The 21,925-nt window shown below is 34.5% G+C and overlaps 1 long non-coding RNA gene across 1 annotated transcript; it reads right to left on the reverse strand.

Annotated features, from left to right (window-relative positions):
* Positions 1-17,193: 17,193 nt before the first annotated feature.
* Positions 17,194-21,357, reverse strand: LOC115979743. The gene is made up of 3 exons (XR_004089181.1): positions 20,321-21,357; positions 19,759-19,867; positions 17,194-17,425 (listed from the first exon to the last, which is right to left on the reverse strand). It is a non-coding gene; the product is annotated as an uncharacterized LOC115979743 (long non-coding RNA).
* Positions 21,358-21,925: the final 568 nt, after the last annotated feature.

The following is a 21,925-nucleotide window of genomic DNA, read 5'->3' on the forward strand; positions in this document are numbered from 1 at the left end:
CCCCAAAACCCACAAAATGAGAAAAATAACTCCAAAACCTCTAAAATGAGCAAAATATCCCCCCCCCAAACCTTTAAAATGTCCAAAATATCCCAAAAACCCAAAAATTACCAAAATACCCTAAAAACCCAAAAAATGACCAAAATGCTTCCTAAACCTAAAAAATGACCAAAATACCCCCGAAAGCTTAAAAATGACCGAAATACCTCTGAAACCTTAAAATTACCAAAAATACCCCCGAAACCTAAAAAATGACCAAAATACCTCTGAAACTTGTAAAATGATTAAAACACCACAAGACCTAAAAAATGACTAAAATAACCCCAAAACCTAAAACAATGACCAAAATACCCCAAAAACTTAAAAAAATGACCAAAATACCCCCAAAATCTAACAATTACCAAAATACACCCTAAACCTAAAAAATTACCAAAATACTCCCTAAACCTAAAAAATTACCAAAATACTCCAAAAACCTAAAAAATGACCGAAATACCTCTAAAACCTAAAAAATAACTGAAATACCCCTGAAACTTAAAAAAATTACCAAAATATCCTGAAACCTAAAAAATGATTGAAAGACCCCCATAAACCGAAAAAAATGACCAAAATAACCCCAAAACCTAAAAAAATGATCGATAAAAACCCCTGAAACCCAAATTATGACCAAAATGCCCCTAAACATGTAAGATGACCAAAATACACCTGAAACATCTAAAATTACTGAAATAGAGGTTTCAGGGTATTTTGGATGTTTCGAAGATATTTTTGACAAATTAAAGGTTCTAAGAGTCTTTCATTCATTTTATAGGTTTCGAGGGAATTTCGGTAATTTTTTAGGTTTCGGGGTTATTTTGATCATCTTTTAGATTCTAAGGGTATTTTAGCCATTTTTTAGGTTACGAGGGCATTTCTGTTTTTAGTTTTAGGGTTATTTCGGTAAATTTCTAGGGTTTAGAAGTATTTTGGTAATTTTTAGGTTTTGGGGTATTTCGGTAATTTTTTAGGTTTCGGTGGTATTTTGGTCATTTTTAGGTTTCGAGGGTATTTCGGTCATTTTTTGGGTTTCAAGGGTATTTGGTATTTTTTGAGTTTTGGGGGTATTTTGGTATTTTTTGAGGTTTTGGGGGTATTTTGGTAATTTTTTGGGTTTCGAGGGTATTTTGGTAATTTTTAGGTTTCGGGGGTATTTTGGTCAGTTTTTGGGTTTCGGGGGTATTTTAGCCATTTTTTGGGTTTTGGAAGTATTTTGGTCATTTTTAGGTTTCGGGGGAATTTTGGTAATTTTTAGGTTTCGGGAGTATTTTGGTCATTTTTTGAGTTTCGGGGGTATTTTGGTCTTTTTTTGGTTTTGGGGGTACTTTGGTCATTTTTTGGGTTTAGGGGGTACTTTGGTCATTTTTAGGTTTCGGGTTTATTTTGGTCATTTTTAGGTTTTGATGGTATTTTGGTCATTTTTTTGGGTTTTGAGGGTATTTAGGTCATTTTTTTTGGGTTTTGGTGGTATTTTGGTCATTTTTTAGGTTTTGGAGGTATTTTGGTCATTTTTTAGGTTTTGGGGGGCATTTTGGTAATTTTTAGGTTTCGGGGGTATTTTGGTCATTTTTTGAGTTTTGGGTGTATTTTGGTCATTTTTTTGGGTTTCAGGGGTATTTTGGTCATTTTAGAGATTTTTGAGGTATTTTGGTCATTTTAGTGGTTATTAAGCATATTTGGTAATTTTAGAGATATCAAGGGTATTTTGGTCATTTTAGAGGTTTCATGGGTATTTTGCTAATTTTAGAGATTTTGGGGATAATTTTGGATGTCCATGGGTATACTGGTAATTTTGGAAGATTAGGGGTATTTGCATCATTTTAGGTATTTATGAGTATTTTGAAGGTCAAGAGGGTATTCAAGTAGTTTTAGAGGTATTTGGGTCATATTAGGTTAAATGGGTGGGTTACTAATTAAATGGGTTGGGTTGGTAATGGATAATTAATTTATATATAAACGAGTTATAAATGGATAAATGGGTAATTATACACCCAACCTATTTATAACTCAACCCGCCCATTTGCCACCCCTACGTGGGGCACCTCTCTCCCCAAGATATACACTTTCGACACAGTTGAAGATTTCTAGTAGTACCTTTTCAACCTTCCTAAACTATTCCCTTTTTTCTGTCTTTTTTTTTTTTTTTTTTTTTTTTTTTTTTTTTTTTTTCATGATTTGGGTTCCTCTTCATCTTTCCCTTCTTTCATTTTTATTTTTGTCTGGATAAGAAGTGCAAATATAGCTTGCTGTTAAAGGAGGATTTTATTTGTTAGATCTAGATAGGTTGTGTATTAATTCATTTGTTAGATCTAACTGTTTAATATACATGACCTTGGAACTTGATGGAACAAAGCTTTTGGAGTTGTATGCATGTAGAATCAAAAGAATGTCTTTACATGGATTTGAGAATGGTAAGCAGGTTATCATGGAAGGGATCTGAGATGTGCTCAAGAAGGTTCTGTACAGGACCCTTACCAGTCAAAGCTGCTTGTGTGTAAAAGCCTAACCAAGCAACCATAGCTAAGCGCCCATTTTTTATTTCTTTCACCTTCAGCTCCTCAAAAGCTACAGGATCACGAGAGAGGTTCAAGGGATCAAAAAGTGCTCCTCCTGGATAATTGATATCACTTGGCAAGAAAATGCCAAGAGGCTCCAACTCCTCAATCCCACAAAATCTTGCATATTCTGGTCCAACCTATTTATGAAAAATATCCAACAAAGAAATAGATACCCATCTTTAGAAACTATTATAGTGTCAATAAAGCACATTATTTGTTAAACTTTAATAATTCAGTTTGGAACAGACTTATTGGCTCTCCATCTCTTCAAGTACATTTTCAGTTTCTGCTTTAGTTACAATTTGCACAGAAATTAATGAAGAAAAAGGCTCGTGAACAAGCAGCCTGAGGCTTTGGAGGAAACCCCATATCAGACAATCCATCACGAACAACAATTTCACCTCTAAATTTGTTAATTGAACTCCTTACATTGGCACAAAGCCACAAAGTAGAATGCATGATTGTGGAAGGATATGATTGGTGATAGTCTTATGAGAATACAGAAAGAAAAAGAGTGCAAAATACAGTTATTGGCTCTCCATCTCTTCAAACCATCTACCTGGGACAAAGTCCCAGGTACACTTTCAGTTTCTGCTTTAGTGACAATTCGCATAGAAAGAAATGAAGAATAAGGCTCATGAACAAGCAGCCTGAAGCTTTGGAGGAAGCCCCATCTCAGACAATCCATCATGAACTAAATTTCACCTCTAAAATTGATAATTGCACTCCTTACATGGGCACAAAGCCACGAAGTAGAATGTATGATTATGGGAGCATAAAATTGGTGATAGTCTTATGAGAATACAGAAGGAAAAAGAACGCAAAATACAGTTGTTACCATCAAGAGTGCTTGGCAAATAGCAATGACAATCACTCCTTGGCCTCCAGCTAAGTGGAGTCCTGGGATGCCAAGGTAGTCGAGAGTATCTCCCTGGTGAAACTGAAGAAGTGAAGAAAAAGAAATCATTAACGCCTCTTGTTATCATTGCTTATTAAGATTTTATTCACAGAAGTGTAGAATCAACTTGTGATTATAGTGAGGGTGAGCTCAAAAGGTCAATAACACAAATAGATGAGAAAAAATCCGAGTGAAGTCCAAAAGTTTGCTCAAGCAAGAAGGGCAGACCATGCTTAAGTGGTTGAATAGATCAACTACCATGTGGCTAGTTCTCAGAAAGAACTTTTTTTCCTGGCAGAATAGTTATTATGCTGCATTAAAAATATTGATAAGAAGAAGGATAGCAAATCATTTTCAGTAAAATTTTTATTTTTAAAATCCAGACATTTTAATAATCTTCATTTTGCCTAATTTGGAGAAAGGATGATGTAGAAGTGTAATTTATTATTCATTTTAAAGTTAGAAGTGTAATTTAGTAAGAAGCTTGATTTCAAAATATTTCTCAATTCTCACTCATCATGGAAATATATTAATGTGTTTCCAAATAATTCCACAAACAACATTTATGACCTTAGTTTCCTTTGAAAAGATCCACACTATAAATTTGCAAATCATAAATAGAACTCTTAGATCACATAGAACATAGCGAGAGCCCAATAGCCCCATAATGCATCAGAGTTCAAATATTTGCCATTCTAGCTTCAATGCTATATTTCTTAAGGTTTAGTAGGACTGAGTAGTCCAAATCTGGAAGTAAAGCTTTAAAAACATGCCTTGCAGAAGAAATCTATTTCCTTAATATGTTCATATCCAATTCTCTAATTCTTCATCTTAACATCTTTTAATTCTCAAATTTTTGTTTGACATTAACTTGGGTTAAAATTAGGAAAATTAAATAAGTTCTCGGTTTCCAAATTTAGTCCAAACTGTTTCTGTTAAATAATAGTCCAAAATCTGGTCCCTGGTTAGACAGTCATCTTTTATATCACCATCATGTTTACTGTACACCTAAATAGTACTCACATCAAGATATACATAATATATGGGCCCTACCTAGATATTACCTTAGAGTCTCAGACAGTATGCAGACATGTTGATTGATCCTAGCCGTCCTATTCATTAATAAACTTTGAATTTTCCCCAAAAAGTCTATACAAACAGCATTCACAAGTCATAAAACATTGTGTGAACTGTCAATGTTAGAAGTTTCAACAATTGATAACCTAAATATTACTATCAGAGCAATAACTTGATTACCTATCTAGTTAAAAATAACAGAAACCAACAAGCTGATAACTTATATATTATTGTCCGAGCACTAATAACTAACTATATATCAGGAACCAGTAAAAATTACTTTGCAAAACATTAAAATCACAACCCCTCCCCCTTCTAGAAATCGCCCCAACTGATCTTGTTATATGGCTGTAAAATATCCGTAATTTCAATCCAATGATCAATGAGATCATCAGAGAGATGCTCATTAGCCAGAGATTGAGATGTGAACCCATAAGACAAGCCGTGATCTCTTTAAGCATATGAAAAGGCCATAGTCAAAGAGTATCTACTTCAAAGTTGAATGTGCAAACTAATGGATAATATAGCACATAAATTACTAGGAAGAAAGTGAACAAATAGGAACATATCCCCGGATGATGATATAGACACTCAGGCAGAAAATTACCTGAAGCTTTGAATAACCAACTCGCCACCAGACAGGCTCAACAAAGTGAAAGGCTCCTAATATGTCTAATACTTCTGGAACCAGAACACCAAGTGATGCAAGCATAGCCCAACGTGCATGCAGTATCTCAAAGCTGAATACAGATTAAACTAATCATTTGGAAAATTAAACATAAGACTCAACAAACTTTGTTGACTATGCAACCCATAGTTGACATTCTTAACGCAATGGAAGCCATATTTGACTGACAGTCATGGTAAGCAAAGCAAACCATATTGGAATAAATAATCGTTGTATTTTCATAGAGTTGTCATGTAAAGTGCAAGAGTGTCGGGAATTCATTTACTCAGAGTCATAGGCCATAGCATAATATTTATGATGATAGTCAAATAGTTGGATAGCTAATGTTCACAACACATAGCAGAGTCTTTGTCTGACTACACAACTCATCACCCCCTAATCATAGTCCAAAGTTCAAAACTCTGTCATTTTGCATATGACTGAGTAGTTGGATAGTTAATGACTACATTACAATTTTTTGAATTGGTCATTAGACACGCGCATAATAGGTCTTGAACCCATGACCTCACACCTTGCTCTATTGTGGCCAACGTTGACTCGTCTATTAAAGATCCATAACCAACCCCACAAATTTTAGAACTAAGGTTTGGTTGTTGTTGTTGTTGTTATCTTAATAAGGGAACATCAGGAAAACTTTGACGTTTTGAATCCAAATACCAACACTTCAGAGGGAATTGTAGTGCTACATCAACTATGGAAATAACAATTCAAAGGATTAGGTTATTACTATACAGGCATTATTGAGGCAGCAATGGTCAAAAGTGAAAATCATAACGTACTTAAAATATTTTTGGAAAGCCATAGGATCCTTACCTAGACCTGCAACATCAAAGCCGTAATCCCCCAGGTAGTTCACCAGTTAAATATTTAGGATAGTCTTATGAAAGTGGACCGAGCCAGTGAGGGCGCTCTTCTCCATACCACATAACATCAGAGAAGAAAGTGAACATATAACTTATGATAAATACAATCAACAGTAACTCTGACTATGCAGATACATATTTGAATATGTAATGTCTTCAGGTACTTGCATATCTGCCACCGTGGCACTGTCTGACATGGCATTTGGGCATTAAAAAATGCCAGTTGGTACTTGAGTTTCTTGGAATCGAGTACTGTGCTTTGGTACTTGAGTCCATTAAACTCAAGTATCAATATGTATGTGAGGCCCCAATTTCTTAGAGTGCAAAGCAAAATCATACAGATTGATACTCGAGTCCATAAAACTCGAGTTCAGTAGAAGTACCTGAGTCCATTAACCTCGAGTATCAATCTGTATCTAAGGCCCCATTCTTGAATGCAAAGAAAAAATAATACAGATTGATACTCGAGTTTATGAAACTCAAGTACTGTGTTAGAAATACCCGAGTGCATTAACCTCGAGTACCAATCTGTACGTAAGGACCCATTCTTGAGTGCAAAGCAAAAATCATACAGATTGATACTCGAGTCTATGAAACTTGAGTACTGTGTTAGCAGTACCCGAGTCCATTAATGCAGGTTGATACTCAAGGCAGGTTGTATTAACAGGTTCATTGCAAATTTGAGCTTATGGACAAGACCTTATTCCTCACTGTCAACCTTATTATAGATAGGTTCTTAGAGCACCAAACAGTTCTCAGAAAGAAGCTTCAATTGGTTGGGTTGACAGCCATGCTATAAGCTTGCAAATACGAGGAAGTTTCTGTCCCTATTGTGGAGGATCTTGTTATATTATGATATCAGACAAGGCTTATACAAGAGAAGAAGTTCTTCATATGGTAATATCCTTAATTGGTTTCCACTAGTTTCCTTTCCTTCCTTTCACTATTAAATTAAACTAGTCACAGACCCGCGCAATGCGTGGGAAAATTTGATATTATTACTTTATATTGGAATATTATTGAATTAATATAATATAAAATGTATATTTTTAGAAAGTCAACATGTATTATTTGAAATTATGTTTTAAATTACAACATATGAAAAAATCCCACAATATATTGCCCTTTAAATTCATAAATTACATGATTACTTGCATTATATGATAAAATAAGACCAACCCATCCTTCATGGCATTGTAACCACTGTTTTGTTGATCTTGTCTCATAAACTAAAAGTACCATCTATACAACTGATAAGATCTTTAAAAGGTAACATATGACAAAGAATTCTAGTTTATTGCCCTTAACATTGAGATCAAGATATATATATATATATATATATATATTTTTTTTTTCTAGAGAGTGTACATGTTCAACCAAGAGGAATTAATCAAGGAATATTTAATCACTGTCAACCATGTGAGTTTTCTCTTTAATTTTCCTGGTTTCTCACTTTTCAGAATGAAGATGACATTGGCATATACAAACTACAACGATTGTAGAGTAGTTATGCAAAACTGTTTAATACATTATTGTTCAAAACTTTGTACAGATAAATTCAACCTCTTGTTCCATGTGTTGCATATAGTTATCTCAAAGTTTATTCTCCACTTAGGCTTGCATTACAAATACCAATGACTTAATCATAGAAACCAACACTATTGAGAAGCTTATGTGGTGCAGTGCTTTAGCTGGTGCTAAATGTTGTAATAGAAGTTATGCAATTTCAAAACTTGCAAAGAGACTAAAATGGAAATATGAAAAACAAAATATTAATTCAAAAATGTTAAATGAAATAAGCATTGCATATATGAAATATTTAAGTAAATAATGGGATATCACAAAGGATGTCATTACTGGTAGGCTATCACTTGAAGTCTTGAACCCCTAAAAATTAATCTAAGGAGCTAGATATAAGGATAATTGGAATAATAATAAGTGCCAACAAAAATTCGTAAGCTTCAATAACTGATTGAGCTTGATTGTTTCCAATAACAAAACATTTATAGATTAGTTTTAAAGGAACATTGGTTGCTTTAAATCAGATTTTTTGGTTCTTTTGATGTTGGCAATTGTCCCCTTGTTCTACTTTTCCTTTTCTTTTTTTGCCTTTTCCCTTCAAAAAAAATCTTGCAATTCATCAACAAAAAAAAGTTACTTTTATAGTTTGGTCATTTTTTTTTGGTTATTTATTTATTTTATTTTTTTTATAATTAGAAACTTTTATAGTTTTTTTAGCTTTTCAAGTCATGTCCATAAAATTATACAAAATGTGTAAAATATAGTTTTACAACTATCGAACGTTGCAAACCCACATACCCACACCGAACATCTTATTTCTACTACTAACAAAGTAGGTTTTTTTCCTCTTCTTATTCTTGCAATTACTTGTTATTGTGTATTTAAAACGAAAGGAGACCTCAAGTAAAAAAAGTTCTGGAGGTAAGCCAAACCCTACAAAAAGAGAGTGCACATGCAAAAGTGACCAATAGAAACAAAAGCAATAGAAACAAAAATATTAAAATCAAAACCTTCACCGTAAGTAGTTGTAATTCATACAATATGTAGATGGAGTTTATGGACATAAACTTAAGAAACTTCTCCCAGCCATTACATGCCAAAACATTTGAAGGTCAAAAGAGAATAGGGTGCCCAAGTTTAGAAATAGTGTTCAAAAGTATTCTCCCCTCCCCATTGATTACCTGCTACCACACGTCTAAGGGAAATTTCATCAAGTATATGTGCAACATGGGATAAAAAGACGAATGGGTGACAATTAAAACCTTTTTATTGACAAAAAGGAGAAAAATAATTGACAAAAAATCAGGTCTAAAGATTGATCTCTTTTTCAATATGTCTCTTTTGCTTTTGCACTGTCTAGTTCTCTGGTTTTCTCAATAGATTAAATTAGATGGAGAAAGGAGGAATTGAGAGCATGAGACAGAAATTAGGAGAGATAAATTGGCTACCTGGTTGATTGAAGAAGAGCAAAAAAGACCGTAGCATTACCAAGTCAGATGGTGTTTCGGTAGCTTCTGTAGAAGTGGAGAGGGGGCAACTGCAATGTATAAAGAAAATAAATCAATAAAGAGAGAATAGGAGTTGAGATCAAAGAATTGAAGTAGTGCTGAATTGAGCTTAAAATGGATTTAATAAGGTGGTGGGAAAGTGGGTTGATTTTATTCCTTTGTTTGATGGAGAGAGAGACCAAGGAGGACGGTTAATTGAGATTTGGAATAGTTAGTCGGTTGGGTTCAATGGAGTAAATGGGGAAGATGAGTGGGTTGCACTCAGTCATTTTGGAAAGAATTCTACATATTCTATCCAAAAAAATAAATAAATTGAGGAAGTTGAAAAATAGGAAAACATTCAATGGATAGTTGGGGATTTAAAAAAAAAGAAAGAAAGAAAGAAAGAAGGTTTGAGTAATAGGAGGAGAGCATAATTTAATGCAAAAAAGCCATGAGAATATGTAAAGTCATGATATATTGTAAAGTCATGAGAATATGTAGCAATGCAAAAGAATTAAGACTATTTAGAATGTGTAAAGTCATGAGAATATGTAAAGTCATCATATATTTTGCATTCTTTTAAAAAAGGTAATAAATTAACAAAATAAAATAAAATAAATAAATGACATGGATGATGATGTGGTTCAATTGGGGCGTGAGAATATGTAAAGTCATCATATATTTTGCATTCTTTTAAAAAAGGTAATAAATTAACAAAAAATAAAAATAAAAAGATGACATGGATGATGACGTGGCTCAACTGGAGCGTAGTAATAATAAATGCTATGCTTCAGCTTTTAGTAATATATAGATTTAATGATTTCCCTTGCTTATAGGAGAGATTTATGGTGAACACATTACAATTTTTAAGTTGTCTCTACCTACCCCAGTGTTTATGAGGAGATTCCTTAAGGCAGCTCAATCTGACAAAAAGGTCAATAATCCAATGTCATAGAATCATCTTGATTTAAATTAGATTTTATTTGGGTCAAAATTGATACTTATAAGTTAGATTTCCACCTATGCACAAATGTCAAAAAATTAAATCAGTAAAAACAAGAATATCTAGTATATAGTTGCCATCATTTACATCAAGTGGAAATTGCCATAGTTACCACAACAAATAAGTAGAGTCAAACACCATTTACATCAGTAAAACAATTTAGTTTACTCCTGGTTGTAAACAGACATAATATGCCATAGTTACCACAACCAATAAGTAGAGTCATATTGCCTATCTTTTGTTCCATATTCCACAATTTCTCACCTAAAGTCGTAATTGAAACTCAAATGTCTCCTTGTCTTTGATGCCTCTGGAGGTCCAAGTGAAGCAAGTGCTTGTCTATTAATTTTCACCTCAAAATACTATTTTTCTGTTCGGTTAATGGGACTGAAACATGATCTTGGTTTTGCATGTAATGACTATGAGCTGGCCTGCATTGATGAATATTCTTCAAAAAATGCTTTTCTCCTGTTACAACCTCTTCATTTGCAAACCCCATTTCTCAGGATTCGATCTTTCTAAATCCCTGCTTAAAACACAAGCAAAGCTTGAATTTATATTTATAAAAGTTCACCTTATCCACACACACACGCACACAAAAAAGAAATAGAACATAAAACAATCCAATCTTAAATGGAGAAAAGAACACTCACTGCTAAACTACTATTGGATCAGTAGTCCAAAAATACTAGTTAAAAAGATGGATAATCTAAAATGTGTAAATCCATGCACACGTTACATTACATTAACCAATTAGTATGCAATTTTCGTGACAAACCAAATGGCAGTGCTAATGACTTTTTGTATGCATCCTATAGGGAAAGTAGCTTATAGTATAAATGCCATATTTGGTCCTTAAAATTTTATCCAATTTTTCTTTAGTTTTAAAAATACATAATTGAATGGCATATAGCATGCATTTTGATCTAATGTCATATATCATGCATTTTGTCTCAAGTTGCATTTAGAAGGATGCCACGGTTCAAACTTAGCATACCTAGTCCGCGAGACCACCACTCGTCGGTACCTCATTCAGCTTAGGGCATATTCTTCGGTTATGCCCCTCTTGGTCACATAACCCGCATTGCACCTTCCTCCCCCCCTCCTTCCATGGTGTGGTTCTCGGCCGTTTGCCGCCCTCATCCATCTCATTCTTGATTCGTGTTGAGACAGGGTGACCTGTCTCTCAGATCAATCGCGGGTTAGGGACGACCCTTCGAGTTGGTCAATGTACTACTCTGCATCATGTCGATACCTAATACAAACTACAATGACATGTGAACATGGTATCTTGTACAGTTTCCATTTTTGACATGTGCAAGTTCTTTGCAGCAGATTAACTCCATGTGTGTGATCCCTATGTCTAGCAGTCCTTGGATTATGCGGTGTATCTACTTGATATGATTGTTGCTATGCGCTCAATCTCATCACCCTGTGATGCTCCGCCTTTGCCTTATTTCTCATGAAGATATCCAAGGAATATTTACACCATTTTTTTCTCGAATTCAACTGTGCTATGCTCTTATTGCGATGATCATCGAAGTAAGCATTCAGTTTGAATCATGTGTATTTCACCATTGCCATAATAGGTAGGCTACGAGCACCCTTTAGAACACCATTGAAGCACTCAGAGACGTTTGTAGTCATCGCCTTATAATGGTAACCCTCGTCAAAAGTTAGAGCCCATTTCTCTTTGGGCACATCCTTCAGATATAGGTGCACATCACAGTTGACATTCTCAATTAAATCGAAGGTGGCATTGAACTTTTACTCCTAGGTAGCATTTGTTGCCCTCTATACTAGATTCTTTAAAGTTTCATTATTCCATCTAGTTTTGACGTTACTTCATAGATGACGAAGGCAATAACGATGTTTTGTCATGGGAGGTTGCAAAAAGTCTTGATTAGTGTCTCTAAAGATAGCTTGTATCCCAGGGTGTCTGTCAGATATGACACATAACTTGCTCTGGTCGGTAATATACCTTCTTATACAAGCTAAGAACCAACCCCAAGTCTCTGTGCTCTCACTCTTGATAACGGTGAAGGCTAGTGGATAAATCTTATTATTAGCATCTATTGCCATTGCAATCATCAATTTCCCTTTATATTTTCCATAGAGGTGGGTTGCATCAATGCTAATCACAGGCTTACAGTGCTTGAACCCAACAATACATGTACGAAACGCCCAAAATACGGACTTGAATGTATAGGTTCCCCGTTCATAATTATCGTCCACTAGTAACTTATACTTTGTACCCAGATTTGCATCCTTAAGTCTTGCCAAAAAACGCGGCAACTCTGCATAAGACTCTTTAAAATCCCCATATATAGCTGCAACGACCTTTTGTTTGGCATCCCATACCTTGTATGTAAACCATAATGATTACGTTAGAAATGAATGCAAGTTAAATAATTATAGTTGAAGAAAACAAATCAAGACTTGTAAGGCTATAAGATGAAGATAATATTTCTTTCTTTTTATTCCTTTTTTTTTTTTTTTTCAATTTCATTTTTCATAATATAAGTATTCATGGGTTTTGGGAAAAAATATCATGCTTATACTTCCATGAAGACTGATGTCTCTGCATTGTATTGAAAAAAGAATGCAAGTTAAAAAATACCTTGTAGTGAGATACTTCGTATTTGAAGTCTGCCAAAGTAATGTGGCATAAGTTCTTTATCTTATACGTGGAGTCTTCTCGTATATAGCACTCAAGTACGTATGCTATGAACACCGAATCAATCATCCAACCATCATGAGCATTCTGAATTTTGTCGCACGTGTGGGGACCCTTGAATTTTGCGATTTTCCAAACATTGTCTCCCTTGCAACAGATCGCACGGACTGACCATGGATAAGAATCATCCTTGCAACTCACCATAAGCCTCTCTGAGTTTGAGTGTTCAGTTTTGAAGCTAAATTTCTCTCGCATTGCATACCAGGTCAACGCATGTCGCACCGCCAATTTAGTCACGAATACCATCCCTTTCATTGGTTGCTCCCCAAGCGTCCAACTTGATACTTCTGCTTGCATAACCGGTGATGGATCAAACATATTATCCCAAGTATTTTTGGTGAACCATTTCGACGTAGTATCAGGACCGGGGCATGTGTCTCTATTCTCTTCTACAACCACATCATCGATATGATCAACATCCTCATGTTCACCCATCATATCTAGGAGCTCCTCGAAGTCATCTTTAGTAACATCAATATGGGTTACATCATCACCAAGTCTGTGATTATCTTCATTTTCGGATGTGCCCCCATGCAGCTTATCATGAGATAAATGCACTCCTTCATGCACTTCCTGGGGCCCATCCTCTTCCTCAGTCGAGTTCACATGGGAAAATGTCTGCCACGGTTCATTGTTATACCCATCTCCTGTGTTCCTTGCACACCCTTGATAAGACTATAATGGTATTGAGTCAATGTGCTCATCTACAGTTCCATCCAAAACAGTATGTTGTGAACCCTCTCCCACCTCTACTATGGTGGGCTCAATAATGACATAGAGATCTGAAGTAACGAATCCTTTCACCACCATTTGTTCAAAAACTTCCCACATCATCTTCAGTTTGGCGCTACCCAATAACTGTAATGAATTGTAGAAAACCTGGGTGTCTACAACCCGTTGAGGTGCTCAATATACGATGGAAATGCTATGCCTAGAGTGGTCTAACCCCATCGCCTTCAATATTCTTCGTTGCAAGTTCATAAGGCCTAGCCCATGCTTCACCTTAACACATTTTCGCTTTTGGGTCAAGCTTGGTATGACAACCCATGCAACTCATGATAATACGTCTCTCCATCGTAGTACACATAGAAAAAGTGAAAATCCATCACTGACCTGTTATTAACAATATAAAAGTTGTCATAATCTATAACTAGTTACATAAATTTGGTGTATGATAAAAACAATTTATATTCAAACTTAACCTCCTCGACTTTGTGTATAGACATATAAATAATTGAATCTCGATTATTCAAATAATTTATACAAATAGACATAATGTGCACTTAAACCATATATATATTTCATACACATATAAAATAATAAAAGTTCAACCATTTTGACTTTATTTTATTAAGCCAATTTCTTTGTTGAGTAATGAATTCATATTATTATGAACATCCTTATTACTGAAAAATTCAACAAAATATCATATTACCTCTATCTATCAACCCATGAGTTTTATACAATTAAGCCACACGTGAACTATACTTGTCACTAATTGGGAATTCAACTAACCTTTACTAGTTCTAGTATTTGCTTATTCTGAAGGCGTTGTTGGATTGAATATTTTCAAAAGATTTGCTTAATTTTGTTATGTTTACACCACTACGTGTATGTGTGTAACTTACAAAATACTCTTACTATGCATGCTCTCTATTTGCCATCATATGGTCAAGCTTGATTCTTTTATATTTGTGCTCCATTTGTTTTGACAAAAAAGTTATATATATATATATATATATATATGAATATCAGCAGTTGTACATAGTTAATATTGCAAAACTCATTACATGAAATACACCCCATGCATAAAAATCTCATACGACGACATGCAAACACAATCTAAAAACTAAGCATTTAACTATTACCTCTATGTACTGGTTACAGCAGGGTTGACCCAAAGGTTAAATGGACAGCACGTTAGTCTTGGATGGAGACACTGACACTAAGAGTCAAAGACTTGCAGATGGTGACCCAACAGTAAAGCTTTTGCTTCCAGTAAGTGGTCCGACTCGTCACATGGACTCGGAAAGATAAACTACTGAAAATAGCTTAAAGCTAGCGAGGGGTTATTTTGTTAAGAGGTACCCAAGTTCATAGAACTCGAGTACCATTCATTATGCATTCATTGCAGTGGTTGGCGCCAGTAAGTAGGTGTGTAATAAGTATGCCACTTGGTACTCGAGTTTCTAGGTCGAGTACTGTGTTAGAAGTATCTGAGTCCACTAAACTCGAGTATGGCTCGAGTATAATAAGTAGAAAGCTGAAAATCATCCAGATTCATACTCGAGTTTCTAGAACTTGAGTACTGTAGAGGTACTCGAGTATGGCTTGGGTATAACGGAATATGGGTTGCATCATCCAGATTGCTACTCGAGCTTAATGGACTCGAGTATTGTGTTAGTTGTACCCGAGTCCACTAAACTTAAGTATGGCTTGGCTATGATAGAATTTTGAATATTATTTTACTATTCTCTTTGCTTCTCTTTATTGAAGAAATAATTCGAAAATAAAACAACAAGTACAAAAATGAGTAAGTAGAGACTAGTACGATTCAATTCAACACTTTGTTCTTTCAGGTTTGATAATAAAGATAGATCTATAATTTGAATTAGGTTTATCGTTGTATGAATTGCATTGCTGATATTGACCCCAATAAAGAAACGGTAGGTATAGCTAATTCATGAACAGCCAACCATCGTATAGTAAAAATGGGATAGGTTCTATTTATGGTTATTGGGGCCTCCTAAAAAGATCTACTAAATTCATCGAGTTGTTCTAAAGGATCAAAACGGCCGGTTTGTTAAGGACATATTTTATGTAATTGGCTAATCCTTTGACAAAACGCACTTTACTTGTATTTGGGTAGATCTAGGATGTATTTAATACTTCAAAAAACATGTTGTTCAAGTGTAGTATTAAAGCCATGAAGATTGGATCAAGAAACAAGTGAAGAAAAGCTATTCACTAAAACTGGACAAATAGCTCGACACCTACGGATAGATAGCTCAACAGCTGCTCGACAGATAGCTATCTATCGAGGTTTAATAAGGCTCGACAGATACTATTTATTGAGGTATCTATCGAGGTTACGAGAATTCAGATTTTCAGATCTGATTTTCGGCCCATGTTGACATGTATGTGTAGGGTTTCTTTTCTCACAACCCTAGACATATATAAGGCTTATTTTAGAGGCCATCACATAATAGAATACAAGGAGAACACATGCAAAATGTGACTGATGCCTTATTATTTTTGAAAGAAGCTACTGTGTCTTTTGCGCCTTAGGGTTTTGCAACCAAGTGCTTCTTGATCTTCATTGTTGATGAAGTGAAGAACTTTGCACCCAACATCTTCTTCAAGTTGGTGTGTTAGTCATGTACTAGGAGTCGTGCATAATTGGTTAGTCACGTACTGGGATCCGTGCAAAAAGGGTGGCGTTCATATATTGAAGAGTTTAGAGGTTCTGAAGCGGTAGAAGATTTCTGCTGTAAGTTCATCTACGAGGATTGTAGAGTCTAGGGACAAAGGTTTTGTACTAGATCTGAAACTTTTCTTTACTATAACGGATTGCTTTTTGGGAAAATTTCCACCCAGGTTTTTTATTGTGAAACTAGTTTGTTTCATTGGTTTTCCTAAGTTATCATATCTTGTCTTATCTACTTTTCCACTGCATGATTTTGACATGATATTGATGTTTGCTTGTTTTAACAAGTTTTATTCATAATAAATCTAATTAATAACTTGGGTTTAAAATTTGTTAATTTTATCAACCAGGGTCTTAATTTCCGAACACAGTTATTAATGGAATTCCTTACCAGTACATTATTTAAAGAATCCAAAAATTTATATTTGGATGGTAGGAATTAAAGTACAAGCAGGTGATGGTGCATGTGCAAATCTAATTAGATAGTTTCTTATTGTTCCTCAAATATTTTTGTTTTCCTTTCTTTCTTTCTTGTAGGTGGATTTGTAGTTCTAGATAAAAAAATTGTGTGATTTCTATCCTTCTTGGCAACATATTGACCACATATTAGGTGATTTTGACATTTATTTTCTCTCTTTTAAAAAAACACTCACTATTTTGTCCCTCCTCTTTCTATTTCATGTCTACCTCATTAATTTTTAAGCCACCTCTTTAGATGACAAATACCTTCAACAAAACCCAAAGCTGACCTGTCCCATTGCCAACAGATTTCTTAGAGTTCGGTAATCAAGTTAATGTTTGGGTATAGCTAGGACCTTTGTAATTCAATGCCGCTTCCCACTTTTTATAACAATTGAATAAAAGAAGAAAGAAGATAAAATTGGGGTATTGAAAATTCTAGTTTAGTTATAATCACACTTTTAAGGATCAACTTTCTGTGTCATGAATAGATCAAATACGTATAACATGACTTCCGAAAGTTAACATTTGGTAACCGTTGTAGACCCAACCGTTGTATCTTAGTTGTATTGTGACAACAGGAACAACTAGTTCATAAATATTGTTGAAAAAGTCCAATTCCCTCCACTGAGTTGGAAGTAATCTTTTGATTCCAGGGACATCACATGCTGCCCAAAGAACAGTCCTAGGCTTAGAGAATACACAAGAAATAAAACTTCATAATAAATTTCACAGCATTCTTACATACAATAAGAATACCTGCAGAACAAAAGTTGAAGACGGATAGAGTGCAGCACAATAAATTTCTTGCTTATCTTTATCAAGTAATGACAGTGGAAGTACAAGTGTCACTGAAAGGAAGGCTAACAAAAGATATTTCAATCAGCCCTTCTTACTTCTTAGTACGTCTAATTGCACTTTATAATGTTTTACTTACTAAAATAACAAAGAAGGAGAGTTCTTTTCTATGACTGCTATTTCATAAATTATTTTTAATGTTACTCTATTGTTTCTTTTGTGGTTAGAGATAAAAACAGAAAAGAAAACCCTATCTTTCCTGTCAGTGGCGTTTAATTGTATACCAGAGATGTGATTGGATGAGCTTAGGCCCAGTGAGCTAGAATATTGTAGATTTACTTCAAAAGAAGCTGGATAAGTGAAATTAAATTAGTGATTTAAATTAATCGACAGGTCCTAAGCTGCAATAACTTGAGCTTGTATGCATGCCAGCTTTATTAGCAAGGTGCTTGCTGATTCATAAATAGATGTATTCTATAACATTCAAAATATTTCATCTCATTTTATTTTATTTTATATATTGGTGTCTCTGTTTTTTCTTAATATTATAGTAATAAAATTACATCTTTAATAGGGGGCAAAATAAATATATAAATAGGAATTTTCTTATCATTATAGCTAAGTTGGGCTGATTTTCAGCCTAGCTAAGCACAGCCCTGCAATTCTTTCCTATGCTTTCTGTAAAAAGCAATGAGTATTAGTCTAATTTCTGAATGATCTTCAGTAGAGGTATCCAATTATTAGACTTAATGACAGGTACGCGTGTAACATTTGCATATCGAAAATCTTGTAGTCTCAGCACTTAAGTAGCACACTGGCTGTGATTATAAGACAATTTTTTGTTTTTATTTTTTCAAAGCAAAGTGATAATGTTAAATTTAGATTACTAGTAAGGTCTCAAACAGGTTGCAAAAGATTGCAGATTCATTTAAGAATCAAGACTTAAGATGGTAGTACGCTGATGATTGATCTGGCAATAGTAAAATATTCTATATGACAACTGTTCACGTGTTGGAGGTTGCTGTATTGATAAAGAAATGAATATAAGGTAATGTGGCAGGATTTTAGGTGCTGGGAAGTGTGGAGACTTTAGTTTGTCCACTGTGGAGGAAGGTTCCAGCTGAACATTGATGCAAAAAGTCTTTTGGTCCAGCTTAAACTGGAATCCAAGGACTTGAGAGATAAACTGAAACTATAAAGGGTATCTAAATCACATCTGCAGACATCTGCAGCAGAACCTTCAATTGAAAACAAGTTTTGGAGCATATTCTGGATTTATAAAGTATGAACAGTGAATTGTAGAGCTTTTTCCTAAAAGCTCCAAATTTCTGCTTTAAGGATCCCCTTAAAGCTGTTTACAGAATTTCCAAATGTTCGGCAATTTCATCTAAAAGAGTTTTAACCCCCCTTAAATCACTTTTCAACTCCTCCAAAAGCTAAACCAGACAGGATTTACACCTTAAATCATGAATATTTTCATTTCCTCATGTTTTCCAGTAAAAAGCCCCATATGTATAATCCAAAGATGAACCATACAAGAAAGGAATCCACTCGAGCTTTTTTAAGGGCTTATATGCCTAGGAAGTGCCACTAGTACAGATTTTACCCAAAACCAAATTATAAATACTATGTATATAAGGTAGATTTCAGGCTTTTGTCCCAAAATTTTGGCCCCAAGCCTGATTGACATCCCTAAAATTTAAAAGTTGCAATTTTGTCCTCAACATATTTAAAGGTATCAATTTTTTCTTCTATCAATTTGCTATAAAGCCCACATTGACTTTTAATGTGCCACATCAACATTGTCATAAAATTGATACATTAAAATTTTCATGAACTAAAGTGCAACCTATTAAATTTGAGGGACAAAAATTGAACTTGGACCAAATATTAGGTAATAAGGACAAAAAGTGCAGTTTAGCCTAGATTTAACTTTTATTAAGAAAATTTGAAATTTGTTTCCCATTATTCGGATTTCTGAGAGTATTAATAGAAATTCTAAGCATTATTGTGTATTGATTTTATGTTTCCCCATGATAAGGATTGCAAGAGCTTCAATTGGGTTCTAAATTGTAGAAAATAAGGTAAATCACATGTATCAAATGCAGAAGATGCGTTTCCTCTTACAACATTATGATGGCTACACTAACATAAGCCCCTTGAGAACTTGACATTCCTACTAACAATAAGAGAATCTGCATACCTAACGTCTCCTCCCCATACAGTTTGCATTAGTTGCTGTGCCATCTTCCTCAAGTGAACTCCTCTAAGCTTCAAAATGGCATCTAAAACCATAATGGAGTTAGAAGATCCTGCGTAGTAAAGCAAATAAACAGGTAGTGAGGTTCTTTGTGATAGTATAGCAACAAAGGAGAAACAAAACAAGGCATCTAATTTAATTAGCCAACAACTAGAAATTGCAATATTTAAGAAATTTTCTTGATCAACTATGACTTCTATAGTAAACTCATTGCACTTAGTTCATTGGAAACTCTAAACACCGAGAGTTGATAGAAAGGATAGATACAAAAGAGATTTTACACAAGCAAGCAAAAGATACAATTATATGATGAGATTATTTGTTTGATTTTAAAAATAGACTTAGTTGATAGAGAACATAAATAAAGTACATTTGAAGGATATCTCTAACAAGTACATAGTCATAGCTCAATTCGAAAACTTAGGAGTGGAATGGAATGTTGATATGAGAGGAAAAACAAGCTTTAGTCATCCATTTTCGAATAAACTGATGGTTTGATACTTACATAATAAAAGCAAGTAACTCATGATTCCACTAGATATTCTTCCAAAGGTAATGCAGTAGTTCCATGGCCAATGCTTGTGCCTTGAATTTTCAAAGTCACATTAACAGTTGAAACAATGTCAAACTAGATAGCATAATGCGGAAACAAAGCACAGATAATTTCTAAATATGAAGTAGTGCACAGTTAAGCCAGAAATAAAGAATGAGGAGAAATAAGTACAAAAATCTGAGAGAAACTAGCCCATTGCCAGGCATGATAATAAGTTGCATCTCATTTGGACCCACTTCAACTGCAGAGCCATATTAATTTTAGACCCGAACAAATGCTAAACTACAAGTCGTTTTTTGACAACAATTTGAGGTTGAGCCTTAGTGCGATAGCAAGTGCCCTTTATAGTTTATATTATGGGTTCAAATCTGAGACACTAAGAGTCTAAGACTACCCTTGTACCACTTCTCTCAAATCCCATAAAATCAGGATCCTATTTCACTGGGTATGACCTATTGATAAAAAATGAAACTATTAATCAAAGACTGCCTCACATATATACATATTATGTATATCAACGTAAAAAATCAGTTCTATCAACAAATAAGTGGCAAAGAAATTTACGAAAACAAGTATATGAAAAGAAGTAATGGTGTAACACCCCATAACTTTGATACCTATTTAATTATAATATGTAAATTATAAAGAAGGCCTACAATTAAATGGATTAAATTGATTTGGGCCTAAGATATTAAAAATAAGATAAATACTATGAGATATGAAGCCTAGGTGAGATGACATAAGTAAATATATGGGCCTTAAAAACCCTAGCTTTCTTCCTCTTTAGTCACACGTGTATTTTACTGATGGGAGCTTCCTTTTGCTTTAGCCGCATCACATTACTGAACCTTGCTTTGCTTCACTGTGGCTGTGAGTGGAGACTACAGGTACGGCTCTCTTCTGCTCTAAACTTAGGAAAATTGTAATACTCAATGGCTAGCTTTTGTTCCCACTCTTATAGGAAGAATCTGTTAGTGGCATACCTAATAGAAAATAATAATAATAATAATAAAATAGGGGCTGCTGTTATGGATCTAAGGCTATGATTATGTTGATAGAAAAAAAGGTGTTTTGTGGACATTATATGACCGTATATGGCCTCACTAAATATCACCACCCATCTGCCATGTATTTTCACCTTATCCTTGTCCAATACGTGTTCAGCAATTCCTTTGTGTTTTGGCGGCATCAAGGGAATTATGGACCTTTGGGTTGATAAATTAAGGTATAAATTAGGTTGATCACGTGTCCACCTTCCTGCCATATTAAAGTTTCATGCATAGCTAGGATTATATTAATGGAAAAAGGCTGCATTATGTTATTAGATACCTACCGTTGCATTATTCTAGTGATACTAATTATCATCTCTAAGCCACTGAGTATGCAGCAACTTTTTAAGCCCAAAAATCTGATTATGCAGCAATGATTTTAAGCCAAAATCTGATTAGGTAGAGCCAAAAGATATGATTATGCAGCGGTAATTGTAAATCCAAAAATCTGATCAAAGCTGAAAGTGAATTGGATAGTTAATTGAATAAATGGAGGATTTTGGATATA

Source organism: Quercus lobata, chromosome 3, assembly GCF_001633185.2.
Source record: "Quercus lobata isolate SW786 chromosome 3, ValleyOak3.0 Primary Assembly, whole genome shotgun sequence".
Taxonomy (NCBI): domain Eukaryota; kingdom Viridiplantae; phylum Streptophyta; class Magnoliopsida; order Fagales; family Fagaceae; genus Quercus; species Quercus lobata.